Source organism: Meriones unguiculatus, chromosome 2, assembly GCF_030254825.1.
Source record: "Meriones unguiculatus strain TT.TT164.6M chromosome 2, Bangor_MerUng_6.1, whole genome shotgun sequence".
Lineage (NCBI taxonomy): Eukaryota > Metazoa > Chordata > Mammalia > Rodentia > Muridae > Meriones > Meriones unguiculatus.
Window position 1 is genome coordinate 70,095,129 of NC_083350.1, and position 8,375 is coordinate 70,103,503.

At 36.4% G+C, this 8,375-nt stretch overlaps 1 pseudogene; it reads right to left on the bottom strand.

Moving 5' to 3' along the window:
• Positions 1-4,681: 4,681 nt before the first annotated feature.
• LOC132652656 (small nucleolar RNA SNORA17) lies at positions 4,682-4,768 on the bottom strand (annotated as a pseudogene).
• Between the last annotated feature and the right edge of the window lie 3,607 nt (positions 4,769-8,375).

The following is an 8,375-nucleotide window of genomic DNA, read 5'->3' on the forward strand; positions in this document are numbered from 1 at the left end:
TTTGCTTGTTTTGTTTTTGTTTTCTGATTTTTTTTTTTTTTTTTGGTTAAAAAAAAAAGGGTGTTTAGAATAGGCCAGCTTTAATCAGTTTAGTTGATGTCAATTACAATTCATCAGAAGCAAACCAAATACACACCTTCTCTCCATCAGGCCTTATCAGGATATGGACGATGGCCACACCAATGTCATAGAGTTTCCTGAGGCCTTTTTGACCTAGTCCTTGCTGACTTTGACACCCACAATGAATACCAGTGACTAAAAAGTGTTCTATCTTCATGGCTGACTCCATGGTCAGGGGGAATCTGATGATTGCACTGTGGTTGAAGCTGCTTCTCCGGAAACTGCTCTTGTTCGGGTATTCGGGCTGCCTCCGGAGCTGCAGGGTGATGAGCCTGGAAGGTGGGGGACCTGCAGAGCTCTTTGCAGCTCTGCTGCCTCAGATTTCAAAGCTTTCACATAGGCTCCAGCTCTGGGAAGGTGGGTCAAGAGCTTCCGTCTCTGCTTTCAGAGCCACGTTGCTAAAAGCTATTTTTCTGTTGTTGCTGCTGTTGTTATTTCCATAGCTCTCTCTGCTTGGCCATTGTTTCAAGATATCTTTGTGTAATTTGATGGCATGGATGTCTGACTGTTATTTCTATAACGGTTATGGTTGGAGGCCTAATTGTTACATCATCAAACTATTTCGACTTGGATTTTATGTGTTTCATGTTAAGAGCCAAAGTTCATACTTCTACCCGTATGTCTACTTTTCCAAACACCACTCGATGCAAACTGTGTTCTTTCTCCTTAATAGGCTCGGCACTTTTAAAAAATCATTTATCTATATAAGCCACTGTTTCCTTTGGGCTTTTTATTCTATTCTGGCATCTCTGTCTTTAGGCCAGAATCACATTATTTCCATTTTTATCATTTTACAGTACTTTGAAATCAGTTACTGTGAGGCCACCTTTTTTATTCTTCTTGACTAATTGGGGTCAAATTCCATAAAAACTTTAGGTTTTGATTTCTGTAAAATAAAATCACTGAGATTTTCACCAGAACTATTATCTTCTTTTGATGGTATCTTAGCATTATTCTTTCACTTGACAAATATGGAATGTGTTCATAACTATGTTATTTTAACATTTGCAGATTTTATTATGGAAGTTCCTCACTATCCTAGTTAACTGTTAACTCCTGTGTGTTTTATTATTACAAATGGAGCTTCATTGATATCTTCCTTTTTTAATTTTTCATGGTGAGAGTACAGAGATACAATTCATTTTATGTTGAGTTCATCATGTTGCCTTCACTGAATTCAGTTAGTTCCAACAGATTGTATATGTTATCTGTAGAAGATTTTTACTTCAAAAAATCATATTACACATGAATAGTGATAACAACATTTACTTTTCCAATTTTAATGGCTTTTGTGCCTTTCTCTTCTCTGATTTTTCTTAATAGAATTTCTAAGAATTTGGTAAACAGAACTACTAAAAATAGTCTTGATCCTAGAGAAAAAGTATTCATTCATTCACCAATGACTGTGATAGTTTTCATGGGTTTTCCTTTATTTGTGACATTTATTATGCTGAGATAGCTTTAAACTATCTCTAATTTGTTAAGTATCTGTATGAGCTAAAGATATTGGAAGACTGTCAAATGATGAATTTATGCATGAGTTGAGATGAATATGTGAGGATATTTTCCAATTCATTTTATTAATGTGGTATATAGTTATTTTGTCTACCCAAATCCATAGGAACAGACATCCCATAAGTGATGGTAGAAGAGGTTACCGTCCCAAGCAGACCAGAAATGACTAAAATTCCAAAGAAGACTTCAAATGCTGCGATGTTCAGTCTAATACATGTAGAGAAGGTGCTTCAGTTTTCTGCATGAAAAGAATGTGAGGAAACGCTATTCCTAGTTGTCTGAGAAAGCGCCAAATTGATTTCCAGAGTGGTTGTACAAGTTTACATTCCCACCAGCAGTGGAGGAGGGTTCCCCTTTCTCCACAACCTCTCCAGCATGTGTTGTCACTTGAGTTTTTCATCTTGGCCATTCTGATGGGTGTAAGGTGAAATCTCAGGGTTGTTTTGATTTGCATTTCCCTAATGGCTGATGAGGTTGAGCATTTTTTCAAGTGTTTCTCTGCCATTCGATATTCCTCTACAGAGAATTCTCTGTTTAGCTCTGTTCCCCATTTTTAATTGGATTACTTGATTTGCTGCTTTTCAGCTTCTTTAGTTCTTTATATATGCTGGATATTAGCCCTCTGTCAGATAAAGGGTTAGTGAAGTACCAGGCATGGAGATAACCTAGAACCCCTGTGCAGATGTAATCCATGGCAATTTAGTGTCTAAGTGAGTTACATAGTAATGGGAAGAGGAACTGCCTCTGACACAATCTGATAGGCCTGCTCTCTGATCACCTCCCCCTGAGGGAGGAGCAGTCTTACCAGGCCACAGAAGATGACAATGCAGCCACTCCAGATGTGATCTGATAGACTAAGATCAGAAGGAAGGAAAGGAGGACCTCCCCTATCAGTGGACTTGGGGAGGGGCATGGGTGAAGAAGGGGTAGGGAGGGTGGGACTGGGAGGGGAGGACGGAAGGGCTTATGGGGGGATGCAAAGTGAATAAAGTGTAAATAATAATAATAATAATAATTAATAATAATAATTTAAAAAAAGACAAAATGAGAAAAAAAAAAGAAAAACCCAAATCTTCTAATTACAATCTGAGAGCTCAGAGGGAAATAAAGAAGGATGAGAGGAAAAAAAAAGAATGTGAGGAAAGTTACTTTCTAACATTTACAAAGAATTGATATGACTATGAAACTTATATGAGATTTAGGATGCTTGGCTCTGGGGCATTACGGGTTTGTATCTAGTAACCAACATAGTTAAGCTATCTGTTTACCAGCATCTAACTAAATCATTTCATTAACACTTTGGAGTGGTCAAAATCCCAGTTTCGCTTCAAACCTGAAGAATAAAACATGGGGTTGACTGGTTCAAAAAAGAGTCAATGCTCAGGAAAAAAGAAAAAAGGAAAAAAAAATAGAGGCATCTGGGATTAACCTGGAGTTCTGTCAACCATCCTTGAAGTCCAGAAATGAACATCATTCATTCACATTGAATAATCCTTCTAGTATGCTGCTGGATTCAGTTCACCAGGACAGTGTTGAAAACTTTTAAGCATTGTCCATAGGCGTATTTGTCTGTAGATTTCTTATTGTCTGCATACTTGTCTACAAACTCTACAACACCAGGCCCCAGGCCCTCATAGTTGCAATGAGCTGCAGTAACTTGAAGAGTTTAAAGCACTCCCTTGGAGATTTGGCGCTTTTTTCTGATTTCTGCAGAATCATTCACTTTCTGCAGCATTGTTTCTAAGTTTAATAATTTGAATCCTCTATCCCTTTTTTTACTTAGATACTTATTTTATTTTATATTGTTTAAAACACTTATTTGGGGAAGGAAAATAATAATAGAAAATTTTGACTATTAATGTAGAATAAAGAGCTTATTGAAAGAAAACATTTCTGAAGTTGTATTTTGGGAAATCTATATCATAGAGTCAGTGGGATAATTTAAAGAATATACTGATCTCACTAAGATGTGGGAGAGGTGAATAAACAGTATTCTAGGTACAAAAAAGCTTGAATACTGTATTTGCTTCTGCTGTAGGAGAAGCTGAGAGCTGTGGTAAACCAGTTATTTTACTAAAGCTTCACTTTTCTTATCCGCAAAATAAAGGAAATGGTCTGGCTTATCTCCAAGAAGACCTCTGGCAAGAAGTTTTCTCATTTTCACTTACTTATATTTTTATCATTAGCATGTGATTTTATTTATCTTGAGCAAATTACATGCTTCCTGTGGATATTTTAATTACATAGAGTAAAAGGAATTGTAACTGGCTTGCCTGGGAAGCATAAGGAAATACTAGAGAAATGCCTGTCTCCTTCCCTTTGGCTATCAAACTATTGAAACAATAGAACACAAGATATTAGAACCCTAGAACCCTCCCCCAGGGATCTTGGACAATGAAAACCTGCTAAAGCCTAAGGATGCCAGAGGGGAAACTACTACTCCAGAAATAGATTTTCAGCATATCTCACCACTTCATTAGAATGCAGGGCCACAACAATGGTGGTTAATGACCAAAGCTGGACCCCTGGGCTGTTTATTTTGCCTATCTCTTACCTTCTGCTTAAACCTTACTCCCAGTAAGATTTCAGAGATGAACTTAGGGGGCCATTAGATTTATTTGCTCTTTTTCCAAGAGCGGCCTAAGGGAATGTCATCTTTCCTTGTTTTTGCTATTAATGTAGCTCTTTTAACCTGCTTATTGATAGCAAGTTGCTGAGTCTGGCTTTCTTGGGCAGCTAGAGTTTGGTATCAATATTTTTTAAATATTTCCATACATGTATATAATGTACTTTCATCAGATTATCTTTTCTCATGTTTCATCCTCCTTTTTTTTTTTACTCTTTTAGAAAACCATCTTTGGGATTTATTTTTTTCCATCATTTTCTACTTTTATATAATTTATCACTACTAAAATAGTTATCATTTCCTTCCTTCTGACCTTGGATTTAGTTTTTTTTTTTTCTTCCTCACTCCTATTTAAGAATGGATTATCAATCCAAGACCTTTTGATTACTCATTTATACAAGATCTCCCTATATAGTCCAGGATGGCCTCAAACTTGCAGTTCTCCTCTCTGCCCCCGACTGATACACGTGTCACAGCAGCTGCAGCTGCAATGCACGTGGGGACAGGTTTGTTGCTTTTTAACACAAGCATTTATACCTTTACGTCTTCCCTTTAACCCTGTTTTCAGAGCGTCTCATATGTTGTGTGGTGTATTTCACGTGACTCACCTATCCATTTTCTCATGTGGTGATTTTTTATTTTTTGATGGTTCAGGTATTTTATTCAATGACCACAAGTTTTGTTTGTTTGTTTGTTTATTATCTTCCAATAATATTTGTGTTATTTCTAAGTTCATCACAATGTGGTTAGGAAGGTATTTGTGAAGAGTCTGCTCTTGTAAAATTCACTGAGTCACAGTCAGGAACTTAACATTCTGTCTGTTCTAGAAAATGTCCTATATGCCTAGAGAAGGCTGGGTGGAAAGCTGCTAATACAAGTGTGTCATATGTATATTTTATGTGCACTCTTCTCTCATGTTAATCAAATGTTTTATTCTATATTTTTCTTCTGCCCAACTGTTATAAGTAGGGTATGGAATTCTCCAACTGTTATTGTTAAACTGACTCTTTAAAAACTATGTCAGCCAAACTTTGGGCAGAGTGCAGGGAAGCCTATGAAAGAAGTGGGAGACAGCTAGACCTGGAGAGGACAGGAGGTCCACAAGGAGAGCAACAGAACTGAAAAAGGGCATTTTATTGCCTACCAGGTTGCAATCCAGTTATTGAGAACCACTGCTCTACCACAAGAAGAGAAAAATCAAGAAAGAGTAAAGTATTTCTTGAGAGGCCATCTGTGAGGGGAGAGCAGCCTTACCAGGCCACAGAAGAAGACAGTACAGCCAATCCTGATGAGACCTGATAGATTTGGATCATAGGGAAAGGGAGGAGTACCTCCCGTATCAGTAGACTGTGAGAGGGACATGAGTGGGAAAGAGGGAGGGTAGGATTGGGAGGGGAGGGAAGAGGGAGGTACACGGGGGATACAAAATGAATAAACTGTAATTAATAAAAATAAAAATAACAAAAAAACTGTGTCGGCAAAGATGTTCTTCTTTTATTATTATTTGCAGGTAATAGCATTTCAATTCTTTCACTTTCAACCCACTTCTGCCTTAGTTTATAAAATCAGTTTCAAGTCTGTACAAAATAGATGTAAGGCGCTTTATCACTTCTGTCAAACTCTGCCTTTTGATTGAAAGATTATTCCATTCACATTTAAAGTAATTACTGAGAAGAAATTGTTTCTTTGTGTCATTGTGCTCTTTGTTTTCTATGTACCATATGGCATTTGTTTCCTCATTTTCTGCTTCACTATTTTTGGTTTTAATATTTTAAGATATGCCACTGCTGATGCATTTCCTTTACTAGTTTTTTATTCTAGTTTATTATGAATGTGTTTTCTGTCATGTACTTCCCACTAAGCTAAGAAGCTCTTCATTCCACCTCACTTTAACTAAATACCTGCAATGATCCATTTCTGAATTCTATGTTAGGTCTCAACTCCTCACTCCAGGCACAAATATTTCAGTCCAGATGCCCTGTTCCTTTGGGAAGTGAATTTGGAGGTGCCCCTGAGTTCAAGGCTTAAGGGAGATTACAGAAAATTGGACTGAATAGCAACATGAAGAAAACGTTAATACAGCCACAGTGCACCAGCAGCTGCATGGAATAGGAAAAAGCCTGGTAATGAGAGCGCCTCAGCCTGTCTTCTGGAGAGCTCTGGATTGAGGAATCCCTTCAAAGTAGTCTTGCTGGAAAGGGAATTAAGCTGCCCATGGAGGACAAGAAACACAGGCATTTACAACTATCTAAAGACAATGTTAATTCCATCCTTTAGCAAGGGAGCCATATGTTGTTATTATTCTGACTCACTAGATTTCTGTTACCTGAGGTAGATATACCTACCAAGTAACAAGTACTAAAACAATAGGTTGCTGTAACTGAACCTGAATAATGACAATAACAATGGAAATGCTAAATTGAAAGAGGGAACTCTCAGAGAGAGAGAGAGTGTGTGTGTCTGTGTGTGTGTGTGTGTGTGTGTGTGTGTGTGTAAAACAAAAATAAAGAAAAAAAGAGACTGAATTTCAGAGAAAGAGAGGGGAAAGATGGGAGGGGTTGGAGGAAAAAGAGAGAGGAAAGAAATGAAGTAATGAGTTATACTTTAACTTTAAATAAAATTTAAAAAAATTAATTTGGATAAGAAAAAAAATCACCAGTCACAAAAAAAAAAAAAAAACTAAACTAAAAGTAAAATAAAATGAACAAATATTAAGTGATGGGACTATTCCAGGTCTGAATCTTGAAAACTCTAAGTGAAATAATCTTGAGGGATTTGAATCTATTTTCTTGCCTTCCATCAGAAAGACACAACCCAAAACAGAATATAGATTTTTAATAAATGTCACTGGTTACTGGCATATACTTGTGGGATTTGTATGTAAAAATTATGATTATGAGATAGTACAAAAATAAAAGACAATGATGTACTTCTATCACCTCTTTAGAAGGCAAAGAGTCATGGGGAAATGCGCAGACTTTGTTTATCATTTTTAAAGGGCATTCCTAATTACTTTAGAAATTAATTTTGAATGAAGCTTAAACTGCCTCAATGAAACCACCTCAAAAATCCATTTTAAAAATATATATTCAGCTGTCAAACTTTATTTTAAAGTGTCTTATCTCTGACAAAATATTTGTATTCTGTTATTATTATCAATGCTGTATGGAAGATAACAAATTTCACTGAAACACACACACACATTTTCCATAAATATAAGTGACATTATCAAATGTGTTTTCTGCAAATGCACGTTCTACAATCCTTGGCATTATTGAAATATTTACTTTAAGAGCCAGGAAGGATGATCAATGCCTAACAAATAACAAAGGATTTTCTGAAAGTCAGAGAAAGAATTTTTTTTCATATTCTAAAAGGGTAACACCAATAGGAGAAGAGGATGGAAAACACATTAAGTAACTTCATATCTCATTGTTGTCAATACTGCCTGGAACTGTCAGGAATATTTTAATTCAGGCTGCCTTCACACTTTGCACAGCCAAAGTAGAAGAGAACCCAGTAAAGAAGAGGTGGCACCTTTCAACTCCTCATTCTGGTAGCTGAAATGATGACCAAGAAAATCAGTTTGGTTTAACCAACTGAGTTCATTCTCAAACTGTTCCCAAAAAAGTTCTTTAGCTGAGATGTTATAAAGGGAAAAAAAAAAAAAAAAAAGGAGACGTTAAATGAAAACCTGTGTCCCCATTCTGCATAGGACATAATTTATTCAACAAATTTATTCTTGTGATATATATCAAGAATATATTGGGGTATGTGGCACTTTATTTGCCATGTTTTCATAGTGCCTAATTCTTTAGAGAGGTTTTAGTAGAATATCACAGCGCGAACTGTGTTACAGATTGTTTTTCTCAGAACTCTCCAGACCAAAAAGGCCCTTGGAACTTCACCTGTAACAGATCACATCTGCCCAGATGATGTGACACATTATCATGTGAAAATTAAGGCAAATAAGAGCACCCATTTCTGTGTGTGATTAAGACTCCCTTTTATAAAAAAAGAGATTATGGTTCCTACAAACACTCTGCTTAACTCATAAAACAAGTTGTATTCTTTCCTACTTAGAGAATAGAAAGCATTTTATATTTCATTTTCC